Genomic DNA, 25,234 nt, shown 5'->3' with positions numbered 1-25,234 from the left:
AGCTGACTTCTCCTTTAATTTAACCCTTGGATTGTCACAGAGAAATAGGGCTTTGAGGAAAATTCTGTTGCATTTGCCATTTCCAAGCAGAAAAATAAAATTATAAAATAGATACATGAGAAACTTTTTAAATTGTTTTCATTGCAAGATGCTGTGAATAAATATGATAGAATCGAATGTAAAATATTTATGCATATATACATATTATTTGTATGAGTAAATGCATATAAAGTGTGAAGCAAGGTAAAAATCTCATTCTTTTCCTAAGACGTAGAATAATGCGTTTGTTTTCCAGGTGAACCAATGCCTTATATTCTAAAGATAAATTCTATGATTCTTTGTTTAAAGGAATAGTCTGAAAAAAAAATAATTAACCCTTTTCCACAAGACTATTATTAACAACTCTTATTGAAAGCCTCCTCTGTCTGAGTTCTGAATTAACTAACACAGTGCATCCACCAAACTCCTGATATATATTGGTTAAATAACTGAATAAAGCAATGAAAGAAAGGAGGAGGAAAAAAGTGGAGAGAGAAAAGGACAGAGATGGAGGAGGGGGAAAGGAAGAAGGATATAGTAGACACAGACATTTTATCCACTGGACATGACATCTTGAAAAGCTTTCTTCACTTGGCTTCTAGAAATACCATTTTTTTCTTTTTCCTTCTGCTTTACTAGTTGTGTCTTTTCAGTCTCCTAGGATGGTTTCTTTTCTCCCTCCAATTTCTAAACATTGGAGTGCATTAGGGCATTGTCCTTGGTTATGGATTTTTCTCTATGCCTAGCCAGTTCCTAAGTAATCTTTTCAAATTGTGTGACTTTATTATACCAATAATCTTACCCACCCAGCCAGCAGTTCTCTAAACTGAAGTGCTTTCCTAAACTCTGGGCTCACATATTTAACTTTCTACTTGATCCTCTTAGATCCCAGATAGCTATGTCAATGCTAATGTTTACCAAATAGAACTCCTGATTTATACACCCTCCCCTCCTGATCTTTTCCTTCCTCAATCTTCTCCATACCTAGCAACAATACCGCCTTTACCTAGTTTTTCAAACTAAACACTGAAGACATTATATTTCTTTTCTTTTATTGTATCACTAAACTATGTGAGTTTTACCATCAAAAGAGATACCAAATTCCATCATTTTTCACCTTATCCATTCTGTGACAATAACTTGTACAACTTGTTCTTCTCTTGCCTAGATTACTGGACTAGTCTCACGACAGTATTCCTGCTTCAGCTTCACTTCTTGTTTCAGTCAGGTCAGAGCCCAACTAGACAAACAAATCACGTTGGAGAATCCCTCACCCATATCATAGGTTGAGTTTCAAAAAAGAAGAGGCATGACTCATTCTCTTTCTTCCACCGTTTGGTTCTGCACTCACTGCACAAAATGCAATGCCTGGTGAAGCCACAGAAACCATGCCTGCTACAGAGCAGGAGTTGCCAGGGCCTCAGGCTGAGACAGAGTCTGGAAGAGAATCTGACAGTGATGAATCAGTACCAGAGCTTGAGGAACAGGATTCCACACAGGCGACCACACAATAAGCCCAGCTGGCAGCCACAGCTGAAATCAATGAAGAACCAGTCAGTAAAGCAAAACAGAGCTGAAGTGAAAAGAAGGCACAGAAGGCTATATCCAAAGTGGGTTTTTGACAGGTTACAGGGGTTAGGAGAGTCACTATCTGGAAATCTAAGAATATCTTCTTTGTCATCACAAAACCAGATGTCTACAAGAACCCAGCTTCAGATGCCTGCATAGTTTTTGGGGAAGCCAAGATCAAAGAGTTATCTCAGCAGGCACAACTAGCAAGTACTGAGAAATTCAATTTCAAGGTGAAGCTGTCTCAGACATTCAAGAAAACATATAGTCTCCAATGGTACAAGAGGAGAGTGAAGAGGAAAAGGTTGATGAAACAGGTGTGGAGGTTAAGGACATAGAATGTGTCATGTCACAAACTAATATGTCAAAATCAAAGGCAACCCAATCCCTGAAGAACTACAGTAATGATACTGTAAGTGTTATAACAAGTGTTATAACAGAGTTAACAATGTAGCTGTCTGAAAATGAGGACTTTTTTTTTTTTGCTGTTTCAAAAGAATAACAGCAGCTTTGTTTGAAATTTGTATAATATTTCTATTATTAATAAAGTTATAGTTTCTTGGTGGATGGGGAAAAAAAAATAAGAGACATAACCATTGCACAAAAGTGTACTCACTACTGATGCCAGGAAAAGTAGAACCACCGTAATTCACTTAGCTCATTGACAGTGATGAGGCAGAAAGAAAGAAGATTGAAAAAATGTCCTGTCTTCTCTCTTCCATCTACTTGTCAGTGTCTCACCCAGCTGTCTCATAAAAAAGCCTAGAAAATATAGTACAAAGGCAGAACTTGAGAAAGGAAAGAATGGATATTAAAGCAGTTGGGTCAAGGACCAATTAACCCTGCCCCTAACTCTACCCCACCATAGCTTTATGTTCTCCCAAAAGCAAGAGTGAACACATTAAATAGAACACATATCCTGCCAAGTGCCTAATATCAAACTTCCAATGGTTTTATGTCATAATCTAAATAAAATACCAAGTTCTAATCATGACCTATGATGCTTCACATAAACTAGCCACTTCTACTACTCTAATTTCTTCTCCTCTGCCTCACCTCATTTCAGTATGTAGCCTTTCTTGCATTTCATTGTCCATATCTAGCAAAACTTCTTCCCCATCTTTCCATCTGTTTGGTAAATCATTCCCCTTGTTTACTAGGTTTGTTTCCAGCTTCAGTCAGGCCTGTGCTCTCATAACACCTCCCCACAGAGGACTTCTGTGGTCATTTTTCCAAAATATTGACTCATCCCCTAATTTATATCTCCTTACCATGCTTATTTTTTCTTCTTAGCACTGTCACTACTTCACAATGTTGGGGAACATCATCAAAAAGACCTGACTGCCAAACGACCCATGAGCTTAGTAGGCCCTGACATCTTCATTCCCTTGCCTATCCTTGGAATGTGGATTCCACTAGCTTTTCCTGCCCCTAGATGTTACTCCAAAGATAGAGCCTTTAGACAGGCATGTGGTGTCAAGAACCCCTGTATGATATATGTAACTGAACCCATTAAGGCCCCTATTCAAATTTTTAAGATTTGGTAGGTGGGTGTGGGAGCCCATTTGTCTTGCTGCCACCAACAAAAAGCCCTGTATGTAAGTTCCCTTTGCTTAGTAAAACTGCCACTTCCCAATTAGAATGGCCTGTACCTTTCTTTGGTCTCTTCCTGCCCTCCGAATATGAGGGCCAGTTTCAAGTATACCTGCTAAGCTCCTGACAGGGTTGTGAACCAACGCACAATAAATGGAATTCTTATTTGTCTACTGTTTTCCTTCCTTACCAAAAGATAAGCTTCCTAAAGGTAATGCCTTCACTTGTTTATTAACATACCCCAGTGCTTGAATCAGTGTCTAGCAAATAACAGGAAATCAATAGATATTTGTTGAGCAAAGAAACAGAAATAAATTTCTTATATTACTTCTGTGTGAATTTTTGTCTTTACTTTCAAAATTGGTTGTAACCCAACAGTCTCTTTGAAATGAATTATTTGGAACTGAGAACACATTTTAACAGCTCTATCAATGGTAAGGTGTTGGATAGATTTTCAGATGATTCTACTGGGAGTATAGTTATGATATTATCAATTCAAATAAAAATGAATAAAAAATCAAACAGTTTTATTAGTAGTATTTAAACAATATAAATTTCTGAATATTGAAAATTATGAAAAGCATACTTAATGAAAAGAAACATATAAATTCTCACCACACCTACAAATTTAGACTTAAAGTAATGTTATATGTTACCTAGTCAAAACTTCAAGCCAAAGAGGAAATTTGCCTTCCAAAACAAACCTGTGAAAAGGTCATCCATTCTCTATGAACATTTCTAATGACAAAAACTAACTGAACTGTGAGGCCCCATCCCCACCAAATAAATTTGAGGAAGTTCTACAATCTATCTAGCTCTATTACAACATCTTTCATCATCTTAATATCTGCCAATGTTTACTGTTAGCCTTCTAAATTTATGATGGGTAAACATAATCCCCTCTTACATACCAGTTCACCAATTATTTGGGGGAAGCCACTATGTCCCTCCTAATATTTTTGCTTTCTATGCTAAATATCCTAATCCTTTCAATCCATTCTCATACAGCTTGATTTTCAGACCTCTTGACAGGTTAATCACTGTATATACTTCTGCTTAATAATGTCCAGTGCTGGATTTCTCTCTCAGCCATTGCAATGTAACAAATCACCTCAATGCAAAGGAGCTTGAAAGAAAAACCAGTTTTTATCCCTCATGAGTTTATATGTCATAAAGTTCTTTTGGTCTCAGCTGGACTTATTCTTAAATACCTGGGCAGTTATGGGTCTGGTAAACAGCTCTGGCAATGTTGGCCAGGCTTGCTCACATGTTTTAGTATTTACCAGTAGTAGACAGGATTAGGAAGCATCAGCTGGGGCAAATGGCTTCTCTTCCACATGGTCTTCAACTCCTAGCAGGCTAGCTCAGATTCGCAGGTCACTGAGAGAAAGAAGCAGCACAAGACAGTTGAGACCCAAGTTTAGGACTGGCATCCACACCATTGTACTATATTCTGTTGACCAAAACTTGTTAAGAATCAGCCCAGGCTCAAGAGATGGGAAAGATTCCACCTCTTCATGGAAGGAGCTGCAATGTCACCTTACAAAGGTGGTAGATATATAGAGAGGAAAATTAGAACTATTTTTGCAGTCTACTACAATTTCCTAGAGTTAGACTAAACATGTGTGCTTAGTGTACTAGAAAAAAACAGGAACATCAAAGGGTGCGAGATAAAGGAAATGTGAAAGTATTTGGCATTTAAGATGTGTATTTTTTTATTTATTGAAATAATTATCTTGGAAATAATTAGAATATAGTTGGACATATTATGCTTATTTTGTAGATAATTATTGATATTTCTTTTGAGGGACATATGGGAAAGAGGGATTCCATAAACCTTTTAGTCCTTCTGCCTCTAAAATTTCTTGATTTAAGCTTTTAAACATCTTTCCTGAAATACGGCACTCAAAATTTTACTCAATCTTCATAAATTACAGACATACTAAAAGAAGTACTGGAGTACTTTTATAGATTTTAAAGATCTACATTACAGATTATTTATGTAGAATATGTGTTTGTCAAGGTTTTGTACTCTTTTAGGTTATTCAGAGAAATAGGCAAAATATTATGTGTGTGTATATATATATATATATAAAATTGGTATATTACATATACTATATTTATATATATTTATTTTCAGAGAGAGGGGGAAAGATAAAGAGGCAATTATTACATAGAATTGAATTGTGTGATTATGGAGAATGAGAAGTCCCAAGATTTGCAAGTTAGCAAGCAGCAAGCACAGGACAGTTGAGTGGTATAATTCTATTTTGAGTCTGCAAGCCAGAGAATCGGGAGAATCACTGGTATAAATTCCAGTCCTAGCATGAGACCCAAGGCAGGATAACACTGATATTCCACCTCAAAGACAATCAAACAAGGAGAGAAAATCTCTCTTCTTCAGCCTTTTTTTTTCCTACTCAGGCCTTCAACGACTTGGATCATGTCCTCCTACATTGTGAAATTCAGTCCTACATTGCTTTATTCAGTCTACTGATTCAATTGTTAATCTCACCCAGAAACACCCTTACCCATACTCACCCAGAACAACATTTAATTAAATATCTGGACACCTATGGACTATTAAGTTGACACATAAATAACCATCATAGGTTTATTTAGGAAAATAGGACTACTGGGAATTATGTAAATTCATAGGACACCAGGAGTGATGAAACCTAATGAAATTATTGAAACTGGTAAAGTGTCCATGAAAGGCAGTTGCCTCTGACTCAGGTAGTAGATGACACACTAGAACAGCAGAGCCAACCTTCAGGAAAAACAGCCAGATGCGAAGGGAGGGGGTTCAGAGAAATTGGAACACCTGAGGAAAAACAGAAATTGAAATCACTTCTCTCACCATTTCCATCCTCAGTGACCTATATAATCTGCAGAAGTTGACGTCCTCTGCCGCCAAATGGCACAATCACCTCACCCAAAAACGGGCCTGAGGAGATCTTTGGTAGCTCCAAAGACTGCTGGTCTACTTCAACAAGACATCACTAACCATATTCAAAAGCTGCCGTGCTGAGAGTCTATTTCTGGGCTCTCTATTCTGTTCCATTGATCTATGTGTCTGTTTTTGTGCCAGTACAACGCTGTCTTGATGATGACAGCTTTGTAATAGAACTAGATGTCCATCAACAGATGAATGGATCAAGAAGATGTGGTATATATACACAATGGAATACTATGCAGCCATCAAAAGAAATGAAATCTTGCCATTTGCGACAACATGGATGGAACTAGAGCGTATCATGCTTAGCGAAATAAGTCAAGCAGAGAAAGATAACTATCATATGATCTCCCTGATATGAGGAAGTGGTGATGCAACATGGGGGCTTAAGTGGGTAGGAGAAGAATCAATGAAACAAGATGGGATTGGGAGGGAGACAAATCATAAGTAACTCTTAATCTCACAAAACAAACTGAGGGTTGCTGGGGGGAGGGGGGGTTGGGAGAAGGGGGTGGGGTTATGGACATTGGGGAGGGTATGTGCTTTGGTGAGTGCTGTGAAGTGTGTAAACCTGGTGATTCACAGACCTGTACCCCTGGGGATAAAAATATATGTTTATAAAAAATAAAAATTTTTAAAAAATAATAAAATTAAAAAAATAAATAAATAAACACAGTGAATACTTAGGGGGAAAAAAAAAAAAGCTGTTAAACAGAGCCCAGGGTGTTAGTGAGCCAGGGTTCAACAGAAGACTACAAGGGAATCAAAATAGAGAAGTTTACTACTCATAGGTCCTGGAGGAAGTACACAGCATTCCTTAAGGGGCCACATAGGGACACTGAGGCAGAGTTTCAACAGAAAGAGTCCAGCAGAACCTGCGGCACATGCTTTCATTAGGGCCTAATGGGAGAGTGCTTTTGGGCTTCCCAAGCGGAGATAAAATCAAACCTAAAAAAGAAGTGGGGTTTTGATAAGGTTCCTGGGGACCTTATCTAAGGGGAGTATAAGGAGAAGGCCTTGGGAGGCAGGAGAGAGTGCCTACAACAAAGGAGAATGTTGGAGCCATTTTAGGATATCAGAATATCAGGAATCCCATCACGTTTACTTGTGGCTCTTGAGGGTGTTATCTACAGCATGTGTACACAGGAGGAGCTGGCATCAGTTCAAGACCCCTGCAGGCTACTTGGCTACACAAAATGGATGCTGAGGTAGCAATATTATGAAGTAGTTTAGTTAAACTTTCAACACAACCCTAACCTGAAACTATATTGGAAAAGAATTCTAGTAAGTGTTGTTTGATATAGCTAAATTGAAAAAGTGGGAAAATAACCCCATTCTCTTTTTGTCAACTGGAGATACATGTACACATCTTTTAACTATACTTAATCCCTAAAGAAAGATACAAGCAAAGTCACACTCCAAGAAGGAACTGAACTTCATACAAACAAAAACACACTAACTCTTTTTCCAAAAGAGGATAAAAGTCCCAAAGTCACTTTGTCCCTTTTTTGGATGGATGGTGAGATTAACAATTGAATCAGTAGACTGAATAAAAAGATGGATGATCCATCTTTTCTTTTCTGTACAAGGCACATTTTATTTTTTTTTTGTATTTACTTTTTAAAATATTATTTATTTATTTATTTGACAGAGATCACAAGTAGGCAGAGAGGCAGGCAGGGAGAGGAGAGAGGTGGAAGCAGGCTCCCCGCTGAGCAGAGAACCTTGATGTGGGGCTTGATCCCAGGACCCTGGGATCATGACCTGACCCGAATGCAGAGGCTTTAACCCACTGTACCACCCAGCACCCCTCAAGGCACATTTTAAATGTTGAATAGGGTTAAGTATTATTAAAATACTTTATATTAAATTATAAGGATTATGGGATTTAAAAAGAAGAATGAGTTTATGCATGCATATTCATATAAATATAAGGAAGAAAAGTCCAAGTATGTTTGTGTAGCTGATGTTTATGTTGACACTTCTGTCCTTCTTCTGCACTCAGTGAGCTCTTCAGCAATTCATGGATCCTTGCTTCAGAAGACATCACAACCCTCATTTCTGAAAGGTCTGGGCGATAGCAGTCCTGCCCCAATTGAGTACTTGCAGTTTTCCACTAACTTTATCCCAGAACATGGGGCACTAAGAGGGTAGCTGTGGTATCTACTTCATTCCAGCTTATGTCCCCTTACCCCATAGTAGCAAATTGATTTCCACTGAAGGGTCAGGATCAGTTATCCCAGAGAGCATAGTAATTCCCTTTTTGTCAACAGATTCACTGTCATGAGAATTCTAAAGTGGCCAGGTGGTAATCTCAACTCTAGTTAAATAAAACAATTGTGTTCCCTTGTGAGAATATTTATTCTTGGAGAACTAAGACATTTCAAGTAGCAGAACTCAAAGATATGAGGACAGAAAGCAAAACTTCCACTAACGGTTTATTTACTAGGGGTAATAGTAGGAGAATTACCCCCAAATTTTATGCCTAGTTTCCTGAGTTATGAATGTTTGCTATGGGAGAAACAGCACTAAATATTGGTCACTGATTTTTAACAGACATCACATCCTAGGGGATACTATTTCTACCCCAGAATTTGATGTGCCCATCTGGCATAGTAACTGAATCTCCTAAAGGCTTTTTCACTATTCTATCTTGCTAGCTTCCTCAGTGTGATGATAATCATGGGAATCAATAAATTCCATAAACATGAGCCAATTTGCAGCTACATCAATATTTCCTTCACCTTGAAAATCATATCTTGACATATTCCAGATGCTTTGACTCTAGAAATTTCACTGAAGTGGTAGACTACTGAATTTCTGTGGCATTTACCTCCTTCCATCTGGCACACATGTGTATTATCAATGTGTCTGGAAAAGTTGTGTCTTCCTTCTCACCATGCCATGTGAGAATCAGATCATTAATTGAACAGCCTAGTGTTGCTCTAGTTTTGAGAGACCATCAAAGTATCTATGTACAAGATTATGATATTGGGCTAGGAATTTGATATTGTCCTAGGGTAGGAGATTAAACATATATTTCTATTCCTGTCAGGTAAAAGCAAACAGTTCCCAGTAAAAAAAATAGCATATACAAGTCAAAGTAGGATTTATTACATCAATTGAAACATGCCACATGATGATGAGCATGTCTATTTGCTCCAATATCAAAATCAGATCCGAAATGGTGGATGCATCTGAAGTCACCACCTGATTAAATTTATAACAATCCACTATCATTCTACAAAATCCAACTGTCTTCAGTGCAGGCCAAACAGGTGAGTTGAATGAGTCTTTGGTAATATTCACCATGCCATTAATCTTTCAGGTCTTTGATAATGGCACAAATTTCTGCAAACCTTCTCAATGTAACATCTATCTGATAGATAGAGGGAGTTCTAGTAATTTCCACATGGCCTTTCTTAACATAATGGCCTCAAAACTTCTTTAAGAGGAAATAAAATCACTCCTTAGTAAGATCTGTGGTGAAAAAAGAAACGATCATTCTTTGGATTCTGTCTGTTGGTGAGCATGTATAATCCAATATGATTTCCTGACTGAAGAAATAACCACAAGGTTAATCCAGGAGCCCACTGAGCCCTCTGTGAGATGGACCTTAACTAGAACTTACTAACCCCTTGGCCTCCACCTTATTCAGATTGGTTTGGGTCTCTGAAGAGTAGTGGCTGTTCAGAGCTGTTGTACAATAATACCCATAAATGCTTTTTATATACTTTTCTCTAGTGCACAGTTACCATCTAAATGTTTGTAGATCCCTTTTGGGAAGGCCATAAGGAAGATTTATAGCATACACTTTTAAATGTGTAGAAAGTTCCTCCCTTAAGGGATCCAGTCTCCTCTTTATGCAAGGTACTCTGAATTTATGAAAGGGCTCAGGTATGAGAATTTGTTGAGAGGTTGCAACTGTTGTGATTCAGGTCACGATTCTGTTCACCATACTAAAGCTTTTCCATTTATCTTAACAAGTAAGACTTTAGTAGACTGCTTTCAGTTTTAAGAATACCATAAACAATTGGCCAAGACCACTGATATCTGAACTTCAAGTCATTCTTACAACCTTTTCGGTTTTATTTAGCAAGCATTTGTAGAAATTTTTATAATAACTGTACCTAATTTGCCTCTGGAAATTAAATACCACAGGCTGGTCCCTAACCCCTAGGATGCATCATCCCTTCATCAGGGACTCCAATTCAATTGTAGTAGTTCCCACTGTCATTACTGGCCTACAGAGAATAGCCAATCCCAAGATCATCAAGGATACTAGAATGTCTTCCTGGATATATTTCTCACAGCTTTGGTGAAGCAAATAATCTTTAGTCATTCTGAAAAATATAAAGAATTAAGAGAGAGTCTTTCATGATAAATTCACTCTAAATTCTTTGCTTAATGCAAACATAACAACAAATTCAGTTTGATCCAACATTATATTCTTCCACTTTGCCAAGCATATTTAGGACTTATTCCCATATCTGGAATAGTCAATCTCATGTTTATTTTTATCTGCATATTGCCTTTGGTTCCTCTGGTACTTGAATCTGGTTATATCTGGTTATAGATCCAAAAGCAATGAGATTGGTGAAGGTACATCATCAGAAGAATCAATGTTTCCTTGTTACTCCAGGGATGGCCATTGTAGGTTCTTAAAGCAAAGAGAGACAACCATCCAAAGAGAGATAACCTACCCTAACCCTCAGTTAGGGTGGGAAGAGGTACTGCTACCCAGGAAATTTAGGCTTAGGCTCAGGGTCAGGAAAATTTAGTTTTAAGGTATCTAATTTTATTGAATCTTTTCATATGTGCTCTCCCCTTTTTCAAAGTCAAATCCTCCTCCAGTGAATTTCCTACATTTAATATATGCAACCATGTGATTTTATGAGTCCATCTTGTTCTATAAAGCAGACACTTTCATGATTACACTTGAGGTTTGGTTTTCAGAAATCTCTGCCCTGTATCTACAAGAATTAAAGGTTTTTATTTAAAGCAAAGTCTTGAAACTTTGCTTTCTTATCCATAATTTAAGGTAGGAAATTAAAGCCCTGAATTATTTATTTTCTTTCTTTAAGTTCTCTAGTGCATTCTCAAGTAAACAACAAACTCCATCTTGGTCTTTATTTCCATAAAAATGATGTTCCAAATAAGCACTACTTGGTTTAAAGTTTTGCCTTCTATAGACATTTGATTTTAGGTGTCTTCATAATCATTTAAGCCACTGTTTTGTCATTGTGTGTCATGGACTACCAATATTCACTTTGTCACTTGCAACAGTGATATTAATGAAGTATTAATTTTAATTCTATTAGAGGATGAATTCCAGATATCCCTGAAAATATGTATATAACTCTTCCTTAAGGTTTTATTTTCCTGGAGCTAAAACTATATTAGTATCAATTTCAGCATCAGTTAAGGTTTTAGCAGGGAGGAAACCACAAAGCAATTTGTTTTAAAATTTAGATCTTCCATATTTGTAGTTCTTGGTGAAGAAGTTTATAGAAAATTGTTGCTTCTGCTTCTGATGGTAGATTAGAAGTTATTGTATGTTATCAAGGACATCAGTAGGGAAGGAAAGCTGCACATGAAGCAGGGAAAGATCAGGCCAGCTAGAATCATTGAACACAAACTAGAATCTGACCCTCACCACCTGCAGCCTTGACCATGTGGGAGCTCTGAAGAAGCTGACATCTTCTCCACCAATCCGCATATACCTGGCCCACAGGTACAATAAGCTGAAGGAGAAGGTCCTGTGGAATCTGGGTGAGTTTTAGTGTTGACTGGTGCCCAAAGTCAGCATGTTGAACCATGAGTTCAGCCCCAGATGCCTGAGCTTTGGGAGTATCTGGTAGACTGCACCAACTGGATGCAAGTGTTGCTTTCCTTCCACCTTCCAAATATCATCCAATTTTTTTTTTCTTGTTACCAACAAACATATAGAGAAAACAACTTTGGAATTCGAATTCCAGAATAGTTAACCACAATGATAAGCATAGCCATAAAATGTAAGAAAAATTTTTGTCTACCTCTTCATTTTTAAATGAACCTAACTTCAAAGTTAAAGTTGAATACTCTAGAGTTTATAGCCATTACACTTTCAGTCATGCCTAGGAAATCACTGTCTACATTTTGAAGAAAAACCCCTATCCCAGCAATCATCAGGCAATGCTGGTCACTACCGGCAGTTTTAATGTTTTTTTTTCTTACATATTAATTTCTTCCATGCATGATACAGAAGAGTCTTAGACAAGTGCTGGAACCCTGATGGTAAGTTTCCAGGCTCTATAGGTGCTTCTGTAGTGATTCTACTCTGACACCTCTAATGTTTATGTGTGTGGCTGTGAGTGTTTTACATACCTTTATCTCTACATACTTCATTCTGGGTATTTTTTTCTGTCCCCTTTTTAGTTTAGCAATTTTTTTCTTCACTTATACTTACTTCTATAAACTTTTCTACTAATTTTTCCATTTTAATTTCTAAAGTTATACTTGTATATAGATTGTCACTTTTCCATTGGTTAGTTTTTATGGTTTCAGTTCTCTTCAAGATTTATCAATATTGTCTAATATGTCACTTAATATATATATTTAAACCTTTGTCTTTGTCTTTATCTGTATTTATTATCTTAATACCATATGGATCTGCTCCTACTGTCTTTTATTTATTTGTTTTATATTGTAGTTATCATAAGTTTTTGTATGCTTGGTTATTCTTGATTAGGTATCTTCATTGAATATTTTAAAATGTAAAAAATGTCCGAGTTTTAGCTATTATTTTCTTCTGTATGGTTTTTTTTATTTTTTTATTTTTTATAAACATATATTTTTATCCCCAGGGGTACAGGTCTGTGAATCACCAGGTTTACACACTTCACAGCATTCTGTATGGTTTTTGAGTTTCCTTTTGGTAAATGGCCAAGGGAAGTAGCAATTACATATCAGTTAATTCATTTATCAGAATTGATATAAATTATTATAGGACCTCAGTTCCTATACGGACTCTTTCAAGTGTGCTCATTCTTACTCTAAAGAGAGTGGACTTTCGCAATCTCACGTCAATGTGTGGAAGGTTTAACAGAGTTTCTTTTCCTTATTGAGCCCTTATGTTGTAAAGAATTCAGAAATGTTTAAAAAAGAGTTTAGATCTTTACATCAGCTTCTAGGAGATAACTTGTACCATTCCTTATAGAGTGCCTTTATTAGGGCAGTTTCTGGCCACATAAGATATTATTGCAGTGGAACAAGTTGCACCCAATAGTCTTATGATAGAGTTTCCAGGCCAAAGAGACCAGTCATGGGATTAAAGGTAGGGGCTTTGGACACTAAGTTCAACCATGTTCATAATCAGTCCATCAATCATACCTATGGAACCATGTAATAGAGCCCCAATAAAACCTCTGAACACTGAGGCTCAGGTGAGCTTCCCTTCGTGGCAATACTCCATGTCTTCTATCTTACATCACTGTTAAAGAAAGAACACACCCTGACTCCACAGGAAAGGAGAATAGATGCTTCATATTTGGAACCCTCCCAAACTCTGCCCTATGCATCTTTTCCTTTGGCTGATTTTAAAGTGTACTCTTTTCCTGTAATAAACCATAACTGTGAGTAAAATAGCTTTCTGGGAGTTCTGTGAGTCCAAGAGAATTATCAAAACTGGGGAGGGGGTGATTTCAGGACCCTCTGAACTTCCAGTTGGTATCTGACCTGAGAGTGGTCTTGTGGAGGATTGTTTCCTCAACCTTCACAGTTTGGCTAACTCCAGGCAAGCCCTGAATTGCAATGTTATTCTTTTGCCTCCAATGAGACAAAAAAAAAAAAAAAAAAAGATAACTCTGCTTGTTCCTGAAGGGTGGTGAACAGAAAGGTAAACTTTCTGCCTGTTCACCACCCTTCAGGAACAAGCAGAGTTATCTTGCAGAAAAACTGCTTCTAGCACTGGAATCACTGCTTCTGGCTACCTTTTTTTAAATCCTGGCTTCCAAATTATTCATAATCTGTGAATCCTTTGAAGCATATCTTTGATATACTTTTTAAAGTTTTACTAACTGTTTGCAGGTAGACATTTAAGTTCATATTACAGTCCACTATTATCAAAATGAAAAAAAAAAAGAAAAGAAAACATACATTGCAAAAAGGAAAAAAAAAGATTAATCACAAATTACTTCTTTAACATATAAGGAGCTTTTAAAATTGGGTAGCATCAACAATCTACTGGAAAGTAGGCAAATGATATAAACATATCATTACTTTTTAAAATATGCAACTAATCTTGAGATTATATGAGGGGGAAAAAACCCTTCAGGGTTTATCAAAATGGGAGAGGTCCAAATTAGACACACTGAGATACCACTTCTCACCTACAAGATTAAAAAAAAAAAAGTGAAATATCATTGTGAACATATTAATATTTTCTCCTGAAAAATGTGTATTTCCAACTTTGCTTATTCTAACACCCAAGTAGTGATGGGCAACTCTAATATTTATAATTTAATATCTAAAGATATTTCTCATTAAATAACCAAGGAACTAGGAACAATTCTTGGTTCTAGGTCTTCAGGTACTAACAGTACAAGATCAACCTGAAGCATTTTATTATTCCAAAAGTAGGGGGATTCTAAAAGATTAATGTGATCATCTCAAAAGTGTCAACTAGAATCAGCCTCCACTGGCATCAGATGGAACAATTGAAGGATCATAAAGAAAACAACTTCAAAAACTGAATCATGTCAACTGTAAAAGTGTAAGCGCTCTTAATAACAACAAAAATACTCTCACTGGTCAACATTAAAGATCAGTGGGGCACCAAAATATTTTAAAACTGATTAATGAGAAAAATAACATATATTTACCATTGTTTTCTATATATACTGTATTAAAAACCAAATAATTGAAAACATGCCTTTACCAGGAGAATCATAGTCAACAAGTAGGGGGGGGGGGGAATTAGAATTTAAAATTACCATTTGTAAACTCAAATGAAACTTTTTTTTAAATTTATAGTTCTAAAGTTAGTAGGGTGAAATGCTATTGAGGAAATTAACCATGGATGAAAAAATAAAACTGAATCTCTAAGTTTGATAACCAGGGATATGTGCCTCATGAACTTACCTACTAGGAAGTCCACATAACTATCTCTAGAGATGTATTGCTCTCCTAAACTGATCCTAAATCTAATTACATCTCTAAATGTAACTATAGTTTAGAGAACCTGCAGACTAATTTAGTTATCATATAAACAACAAATAAGGAATATTATACAGAACAAAAAAGATCAGTGTGGAAAAAACAAAGTAGGAGATAGCATAGAAAAAAATATGAAAGACATAGCAACAGAAAAAGAATGTTAATTTTGTTTCAGTAACCTGTTAATGTCTGATAAATGGTTTTTATCCAGAAGTTATAGGAGTAAGTTATTTATTTGTATAAGTCAGTTAGAGATACATTTTTATAAGAGGCAGCAAATAATGGCAACAAATAACTCATGTGACTTAGTTCCCAATATTAACATTAACTTATTTTCTGCACAAAGTTCTATAAATATATGATTGATTTTTAAATTCCAGTTACTCCTAAACTTCTGGTCTGAAATTTCTTTGTCTCTTCTTTACTGATCCTAATATCTTTATTAAAACATAAGTAATTTGTAAACAATACTTACATGTAGCAAGTACTGATATTAAAATTTGAATGACTTCTATTTTTTAAATCAGCAGTTCTCTGTAAGTTAATATAAATAAGTATTCTATTTCTTCTTTGTGAGTTTATATTAGAATGTAAACTCCAAAGCAAGGCATACTGAAATTTTTAAAGTTCTTTTTATCCTCAATGGAAATACACTGATGTTACATACTTCAAAAGCAGAAAAGTTCAATGGAGAGAATTTTATATTGATATATAGAGAATAAAGAGCCCCCAAAAAAATCTCCTACAGCATCTCTAAAATCACCTGAGATTTCCTTGAAATTTTATTTCACTGAGAGAAGATTCAGACAAACATTGAGGTGGTACTATGTGAAGTTTGCACGTGCATTTATTTCATTTCTGCCAGTAACCCTTTAAAACCCTTAGCTATTTCTGTAGATCAGCATCCATTATAAGGAACAGGTATTTTTAGATGCCCATTCCAAGCTGAGAGAATACACTATTCATGACAGAAAATACTAGTTTTTGTGGCCTGAGGCCTAAAAGAAATTAGTGTATCCTAAATTTAGAAAATCAGGAGATGAGGCCAAAATAAATATTACACATTATTTGTCTATTAATGTATTCACTTTAAAATGAAAGTTTTCTCGGTGAAGTATTTGTGAAGTATCTGTGTTAGCTGGGTAGAGGATTTTTATTTATGTATTCATTTAATTGTTTGCCTAAAGACAATAGAAATGAGAGAAATAAGGGTGAATGAAAACGAGGAGGGGTGAGTTGCCTCCTTTAAAATTGCACTAGTTTAAGCCACATCTCACCATTTCTTATTTTTAAAGTAATCAGAGGAAAAAACAATGGTACTTATTCCTTAGGAAAAAAAGTAAAAGCATCATAAATTGAAAAGAGAACTGGAGGGGTGGAGTCAATTTTGCTGAAATAATTTTCAATAGCCTAAACATGAGAAAAATCTTTGCAGAGCTCCTACATGGCGACCTTCTGCATTCACACGAACTCCGAACATGGAGGAGGTACTGAACGATTACAGCATCCCCATCATCATGGGTCAGAGTGCGTGGGGGTTACCTTCGGTCTTCACACCTACACGCGACTGATGGCTACAGGAGACAGAGCTTCAGTCCTTTGATCCTGGGCACTGGAAGCCACAACACAAAGGCGTCTCTGAATATTGTTTGCTGTTGCTTGGAACCTGCTGATTTACGTCTCAGTTCAGATTTGTCACTGGCACTGCCCCCATGATTACAGAGGTTAGATAAGAAAAATGACTTTTAACACGCCAAGATTTGGCACTTAAGTAGAGGGAGCTAGGGGGAAAAAAAAATCTGTTATTCTCATTCATGAGTCTTTATTTTGAGGTTCCAGGGAAATAATGCATGGTCTTTCTGGAAAATGAATGCAACATTCTGTTCCTTTCTTTCAAAATAGACTTAATCAGTTGAGAAGTATTTATGAAATTGATATTCATAATACACGACCATTGTATATCATTTCAAAGCTTATACTGTGTGTTCACATTTCTTTATCATTCTCTGTTCTGCTGAGGACATATGGGTTACATAATTATTATTCCTATCTTCCTATGAAGGAATCTTCATATGTTTTCATTCTGAGAAAAGTTATTGGCTTAACCAGCCAAACAGCTGGCCTGGTCTTAGTTGTAGCCCTCATCAAAAAATAGTTTATAATCTAGAGCAATCAGGTGGGGAATAGTGAGGCAAAATGACTTTCTGCCTTTTAACAGATTTTTGTTTATACCAATTTTAGGCCACTTCTCAGATACCACCTTGAAAGGAATATAATAAAAATAATAATAGCATGATTAGTAACAAATTTTATTGAGTGTTTATTATGTACCAGGTACTATGCTAACCACATTGCACATCTCATTTCACTCAAGATTTGCAACAACCCTGAGAGAAAAGTTATTATTACTACTATTTTAGAGATGAGGAAAGTGAGTTCCAATTCCAAAATTTTGTGTGACACAATACAGACAGTGATAGTTCAAAAAATGATTTCCAAAAAAGTTAATCCTTTAAGGGAAGAAATTAGAAATATCTTAACCAAATTATTTTGTTTACATTCTCTTTTTATGTATTTCTAAGACTATTCCTTGTATACAAAGTTTAATCGTGGAACAACTCTTTCAATAAATATAAAATACAACTTCTAAGTCATAAAAAAAGAACCATGTTAAAGATTCCATGACAATGTCTTTTCCTTTTAAGATTATTATTAAAAATGCTGGTGCATCTTATAATCTCTGCGTTTTATATCAGACTAAATGTGGTATTTGTGATCTACTGAACTCTTGGTATTTTAACATCTGTAAAGAGAAAAATGGATTTAGAAGAAAAAATACACTGTTATCTGTTATTCCATTGTTTATTTTCTCTATATTAATCATAACCAGAAGGTTGGATAGTTAAATTTTATAATTCTCTAAGTTCTAACATTGTAACCCCCAAAGAAGAAATACATGTTTTGTTGTCAAAGGCAATCACCCGACTGTTGCCCCCAACAAGAGGATATAAAACATTGGGAAGGCACAGGGTAAATCCTGCAGGCCTGCGGCACTGCAGTTCCCTGGTCAGTGTACAGGTTTCAACCAAATCAACATGGAATTCCAGTGAGTCACCAGAGCTTCATACCATTCTACTTCAAAATTCTTCCTCTGTGGCCTGGAAATATTTTTATTTTCATGTATAAAATATTGTCTAATTTATGTGTTTGGGATGTCTGATGCTTCTGTCAAATAATAAATCCATCCAGAAACAGAATATTTTTATCTCTACATTCTCAAATCCTAGAATAATGCTGAGCATATGGTAACAACTCAAATATTTGTGGGGGTGCCTGGGTGGCTCAGTCATTTAAGTGTCTGTATTTGGCTAGATCCTAATCCCAGAGTTCTGGGATTGAGCGCTGCATCCGACTCCCTGCTCAGTGGGGCATCTGTTTCTCCCTCTCCCTCAGCCCTTCTCCATCACTCAGGCTAACTCTCTCTCTCTCCCTCAAATAAATAAATAAAATCTTTTTTAAAAAATAAAATAGGGGCACCTGGGTGGCTCAGTGGGTTAAGCCTCTGCCTTCAGCTCAGGTCATGATCTCAGGGTCCTGGCATAGAGCCCCGAATCTGGCTCTCTGCTCAGCAGGGAGCCTACTTCTCCCGCCTCCTCTCTGCCTGCCTCTCTGCCTACTTGTGATCTCTGTCTGTCAAATAAGTAAATAAAACCTTTAAAAAAAATTAAATTGATAAAGATATGTGGAATTGAACTAAATACTACCACTTTCCTTATTTATCTAGTTACAGACCACCATTTAAAGATTTATATTTGCTGTTCTTACACTTCAGGCACAATCTCCCATGTCTCGTCTAACAGGCAGCATCTGAGAGTAGATTAAGAAGGGCAAGGGCTCCAGAGTCACACAGACTAGGTTTAGAGTCTTGATGCTGCCTGACTAGCTGGGGAGATCTTGCACAATGATGCCCTTTCTAAACCTCAATTTAATCCATATTAAGAGAAATAATACATATCCCATAAGAATTTCTTAAAGATTCAATTAAATAACACATATGAAACACTAGTACAATATCCAACATGTGGTATTCCATAACTCCTAGACTATTAAGATTACTATTATTGTTTTTATCATCAGCGAAGTCCCCAACAGAAAACAAAATCAAATCAAATGCTCAAGTAGAGAGAGGTTAATGAAGGAAAGTTCATTGAGGTTTGGGCAGGATTTAGGAAGCCAACAGGAGCTGGAGCAAGCAGAGATAGCAACATCACCTCCAGTCCTGAAGGCGCAAGGGGAGAAAGTGAGCTCCTGGAATGCAATGATAGCTTGAGTCTAGGAGAAAAAAGAATGTGGATACTATCAGAGTCGAATCTCCAAAGTCAGAAAGGAACAAGTAAGAAATCCCCAACCCTCTTTTTCCTTCCCCAATCTAATCTCTGCCCTGTGCTTCTATAATTCAAAAAGTAGCCCTCTAAAAAATTAAGTATGGAGTGGGGGAGACAAATTGGAAAGGGCAGTGGTGACAAATAATATACCTTCCATACCTCTATAAAAATAGAAGAAGTCATCCATTAATGTGCAAACTTTTTTCTTCCATAGCTCAACATTCATTCACACTTAATGAATTAATCGGGTTATGAAGAGCTGAGAAGGTCATGCTTACCATAAGAAAAAAAAAGAAAGAAGGAACAAAAGAAAGAAAAAAAGAGGAGGGAGGGATGAAGGGAGGGAAGGAGGAGGAAGGAAAGAAAGAAAGAAAGAAAGAAAGAAAGAAAAAGAAAGAGAGAAAGAGTAAATTTTCCCATGTAAATTTGCATGGTTTCTATGAAAATAAATTAATAATTTTTCTCACTACTACAAAGAAGAAACAATTTGATTGAATCTGAAATACTTGAGTACATTATGAGGATGCGTTTTGAAAATGGAATTGGAAAATAAAACTATTGACGAGTCTCTGATATAACCTCCCTTATGTTCTAACAGCAAAGGTCTTGATGGTCTTCTAAAGAAAAATTAAATGAAAAATTCATTGAAGCCAGACTCCAGAGTAAAGACAGCTCAGTTTATGCTCGGAAATCGTATAACACTTCAAACCATGGCAGAGCAGCCCATGCTGAGCCAATAATGAAAGGTATTTAAGATATTCTGACCTTGGTTAATACCAGATATAAGAGAAAAGACATTAAGAAGAGGATTTTGGGAAGTCTAAAGATAATTTTGTCTTTATCTGTATTCTTTGTAGTTTGGGTCATTTCTTTCTCTATCTTCCCTTCTTCACTCCAAGCATCCTCTCCTACAATTTCCTGTTACAAGAATTCTTCAAATATTGTCTTCCAGAGAGGGGACAATTCCTGATTTGGGGAACATTATCTAAAGATGAGTACTTAAAAAGACTTCTTGTACACATTTCAGCTCATAGAATTATTGGACTTCCTCTAAAAATTGGTCCTTATTCAAAGAGAAATAAAACATCAGCCAAATAAGTGACCAAGTGTCTGGATATGAAGAAAACCATTCAGGGATCCTGCTCATTTTCTCTCTGGAACCCTTTGTGTTAGGAAGCAATCAGAGGTTCCAAACATAGCAGTAAAGTCCCCATACAAGAACAATTAGCACTTTTAGTTTGTGAGAAACTGCCTTGTAGAAATCAGGCAAAGCAATCTCCTTTAGGGCCTGAGACTGGACAGGTACCTAGAAATCTCATTAAAATATTGAAATTCATAGAACTTTTTAAAAAAGGGAAATGTGATTAGGATGTATAGATATTTTGTAGTTGGAAATATTGGGGCACCTGCATGGCTCACAGGGTTAAGCCTCTGCCTTCAGCTCGAGTCATGATCTTGGTGTCCTGGGATCGAGTCCCACATCAGGCTCTCTGCTCAGTGGGGAACCTGTTTCCCCCTCTCTCTCTGCCTGCTTCTCTGCCTACTTGTGGTCTCTCTCTCTCACTCTCTCTCTCTATCTCTGTGTCAAATAAATAAACAAAATCTTTAAAAAAAATAAAAATGGAATTATTATTATCATTACATATGTCCTCAAAATGCATATCATTTTGGATTTTGCCTGAAAGAGGTAGATAGAAAAAAGGTGCTCTATTTTTCCTCTCTACCCATGTATTATTCTTATACCACAAATGTACTTTTTCTAATAGCTGTCAATATGAACTCCTTCTAGGCCATGATATACTTCTTCCTTGGAATTCCATTAATGAGAACAAAAGAGACAATAAAAAATAGTTGACGACATTCTACAAGACAAAAAACATGATGATCAATCATCTGGACATATTCATAACATCTTTAAAAAGCAAACTGGCATTTAATTGAATTCTGTTTTCTATCATGCCTCTTTTGTGATTTTTCCCCACGTATGCTGGTTCTCCTTTAACTTTTGGAAATTAAAAATTAATCACAGATGAATGGATAAAGAAAATATGGTATGTACATACAATGGAATATTGTTCAGCCCTAAAAAGGAAGAAAATCCTGCCATTTGCAACAATCTGAATGAATCTGGAGAGCATTGGGCTAAAAGAAATTGAACCCAGTCACAGAAGGATAGAAACTGCATGATCCCACTTAATATGAAGCAATTAAAACAGTCAAATTTGTGGAAGCAGAGAATAGAATGGTCATTGCCAGAACCTAGAGCAAGTTGAAGGGGAGAATGAGTCTTTGGTGGGTACAAAATTTCAGTTATGCAAGATGAAAAAATTCTAGATACCTGCTGTGTAACCTGATGCCTCTAGTTAACAACATTGTTTTATGCCTTGAAAATTTGAAGAAAGACCCAAGAAAACTATTGGAGGAGATGGCATTTGTCTACTTTGATTTTGGCCATGATTTCACAGGTGTCTGCATATGTCCAACCTTATCAAACTCAGCTTTTGTAGAACAATAATGCTGTTTTTAAAAGGCATACATAGTTTTAAAATGGTCAAAATGCTAATGGTCAAATAACTAGCATTGCTTTTTCTATCCCCATAGCTATGTGTATCATATAACACATCATATAGTGGTAGACAAGATTTTGTCCAAACATAAATATAATTGATGAGCTATTATTAGGGGATTCTTTTTTTTTATTTTTTTATATTTTTTATAAACATATATTTTTATCCCCAGGGGTACAGGTCTGTGAATCACCAGGTTTACACACTTCACAGCACTCACCAAAGTACATACCCTCCCCAATGACCATAATCCCACCCCCTTCTCCCAAACCCCCTCCCCCCAGCAACCCTCAGTTTGTTTTGTGAGATTAAGAGTCACTTATGGTTTGTCTCCCTCCCAATCCCATCTTCTTTCATTTATTCTTCTCCTACCCACTTAAGCCCCCATGTTGCATCACCACTTCCTCATATCAGGGAGATCATATGATAGTTGTCTTTCTCTGCTTGACTTATTTCGCTAAGCATGATACGCTCTAGTTCCATCCATGTTGTCGCAAATGGCAAGATTTCATTTCTTTTGATGGTTGCATAGTATTCCATTGTGTATATATACCACATATTCTTGATCCATTCATCTGTTGATGGACATCTAGTTCTTTCCATAGTTTGGTTATTGTGGACATTGCTGCTATAAACATTCGGGTGCACGTGCCCCTTTGGATCACTACGTTTGTATCTTTAGGGTAAATACCCAATAGTGCAATTGCTGGGTCATAGGGCAGTTCTATTTTCAACATTTTGAGGAACCTCCATGCTTTTCTCCAGAGTGGCTGCACCAGCTTGCATTCCCACCAACAGTGTAGGAGGGTTCCCCTTTCTCCGCATCCTCGCCAGCATCTGTCATTTCCTGACTTGTTTATTTTAGCCATTCTGATTGGTGTGAGGTGATATATCATTGTGGTTTTGATTTGTATTTCCCTGATGCCGAGTGATATGGAGCACTTTTTCATGTGTCTGTTGGCCATCTGGATGTCTTCTTTGCAGAAATGTCTGTTCATGTCCTCTGCCCATTTCTTGATTGGATTATTTGTTCTTTGGGTGTTGAGTTTGCTAAGTTCGTTATAGATTCTGGACGCTAGTCCTTTACCTGATATGTCGTTTGCAAATATCTTCTCCCATTCTGTCAGTTGTCTTTTGATTTTGTTAACTGTTTCCTTTGCTGTGCAAAAGCTTTTGATCTTGATGAAATCCCAATAGTTCATTTTTGCCCTTGCTTCCCTTGCCTTTGGCGTTGATCCTAGGAAGATGTTGCTGCGGCTGAGGTCGAAGAGGTTGCTGCCTGTGTTCTCCTCAAGGATTTTGATGGATTCCTTTCTCACATTGAGGTCTTTCATCCATTTTGAGTCTATTTTTGTGTGTGGTGTAATGAAATGGTCCAATTTCATTTTTCTGCATGTGGCTGTCCAGTTTTCCCAGCACCATTTATTGAAGAGGCTGTCTTTTTTCCATTGGACATTCTTTCCTGCTTTGTCGAAGATTAGTTGACTGTAGAGTTGAGGGTCTATTTCTGGGCTCTCTTTTCTGTTCCATTGATCTATGTGTCTGTTTTTGTGCCAGTACCATGCTGTCTTGATGATGACAGCTTTGTAATAGAGCTTGAAGTCCGGAATTGTGATGCCACCAACATTGGCTTTCTTTTTCAATATTCCTTTGGCCATTCGAGGTCTTTTCTGGTTCCATATAAATTTTAGAATTATTTGTTCCATTTCTTTGAAAAAGATGGATGGTACTTTGATAGGAATTGTATTAAATGTGTAGATTGCTTTAGGTAGCATAGACATTTTCACAATATTTATTCTTCCAATCCAGGAGCATGGAACATTTTTCCATTTCTTTGTGTCTTCCTCAATTTCTTTCATGAGTACTTTATAGTTTTCTGAGTTTAGATTCTGTGCCTCTTTGGTTAGGTTTATTCCTAGGTATCTTATTGTTTTGGGTGCAATTGTAAATGGGATTGACTCCTTAAGTTCTCTTTCTTCTGTCTTGCTGTTGGTGTAGAGAAATGCAACTGATTTCTGTGCATTGATTTTATATCCTGACACTTTACTGAATTCCTGTATAAGTTCTAGCAGTTTTGGAGTGGAGTCTTTTGGGTTTTCCACATATAGTATCATATCATCTGCGAAGAGTGATAATTTGACTTCTTCTTTGCCGATTTGGATGCCTTTAATTTCCTTTTCTTGTCTGATTGCTGAGGCTAGGACCTCTAGTACTATGTTGAATAGCAGTGGTGATAATGGACATCCCTGCCGTGTTCCTGACCTTAGCGGAAAAGCTTTCAGTTTTTCTCCATTGAGAATGATATTTGCAGTGGGTTTTTCATAGATGGCTTTGATGATATTGAGGTATGTGCCCTCTATCCCTACACTTTGAAGAGTTTTGATCAGAAAGGGATGCTGTACTTTGTCAAATGCTTTTTCAGCATCTATTGAGAGTATCCTATGGTTCTTGTTCTTTCTTTTATTGATGTGTTGTATCACATTGACTGATTTGCGGATGTTGAACCAACCTTGCAGCCCTGGAATAAAACCCACTTGGTCGTGGTGAATAATCCTTTTAATATACCGTTGAATCCTATTGGCTAGTATTTTGTTGAGTATTTTCGCATCTGTGTTCATCAAGGATATTGATCTATAGCTCTCTTTTTTGATGGGATCCTTGTCTGGTTTTGGGATCAAGGTGATGCTGGCCTCATAAAATGAGTTTGGAAGTTTTCCTTCCATTTCTATTTTTTGGAACAGTTTCAGGAGAATAGGAATTAGTTCTTCTTTAAATGTTTGGTAGATTTCCCCCCAGGAAGCCATCTGGCCCTGGGCTTTTGTTTGTTGGAGATTTTTAATGACTGTTTCAATCTCCTTACTGGTTATGGGTCTGTTCAGGCTTTCTATTTCTTCCTGGTTCAGTTGTGGTAGTTTATATGTTTCTAGGAA

At 36.6% G+C, this 25,234-nt stretch overlaps 1 pseudogene; it reads left to right on the top strand.

Annotated features, from left to right (window-relative positions):
• The first annotated feature begins 1,403 nt into the window (after positions 1-1,403).
• Positions 1,404-16,955, top strand: LOC101694580 (annotated as a pseudogene).
• Positions 16,956-25,234: the final 8,279 nt, after the last annotated feature.

This window comes from Mustela putorius, unplaced genomic scaffold, assembly GCF_011764305.1.
Source record: "Mustela putorius furo isolate JIRA1106 unplaced genomic scaffold, ASM1176430v1.1 tig00003871_pilon_pilon_pilon, whole genome shotgun sequence".
In the NCBI taxonomy this organism is placed as follows: domain Eukaryota; kingdom Metazoa; phylum Chordata; class Mammalia; order Carnivora; family Mustelidae; genus Mustela; species Mustela putorius.
Note: the sequence above shows the minus strand (reverse complement) of the source record. Positions and strands in the feature narration are given on the sequence as shown.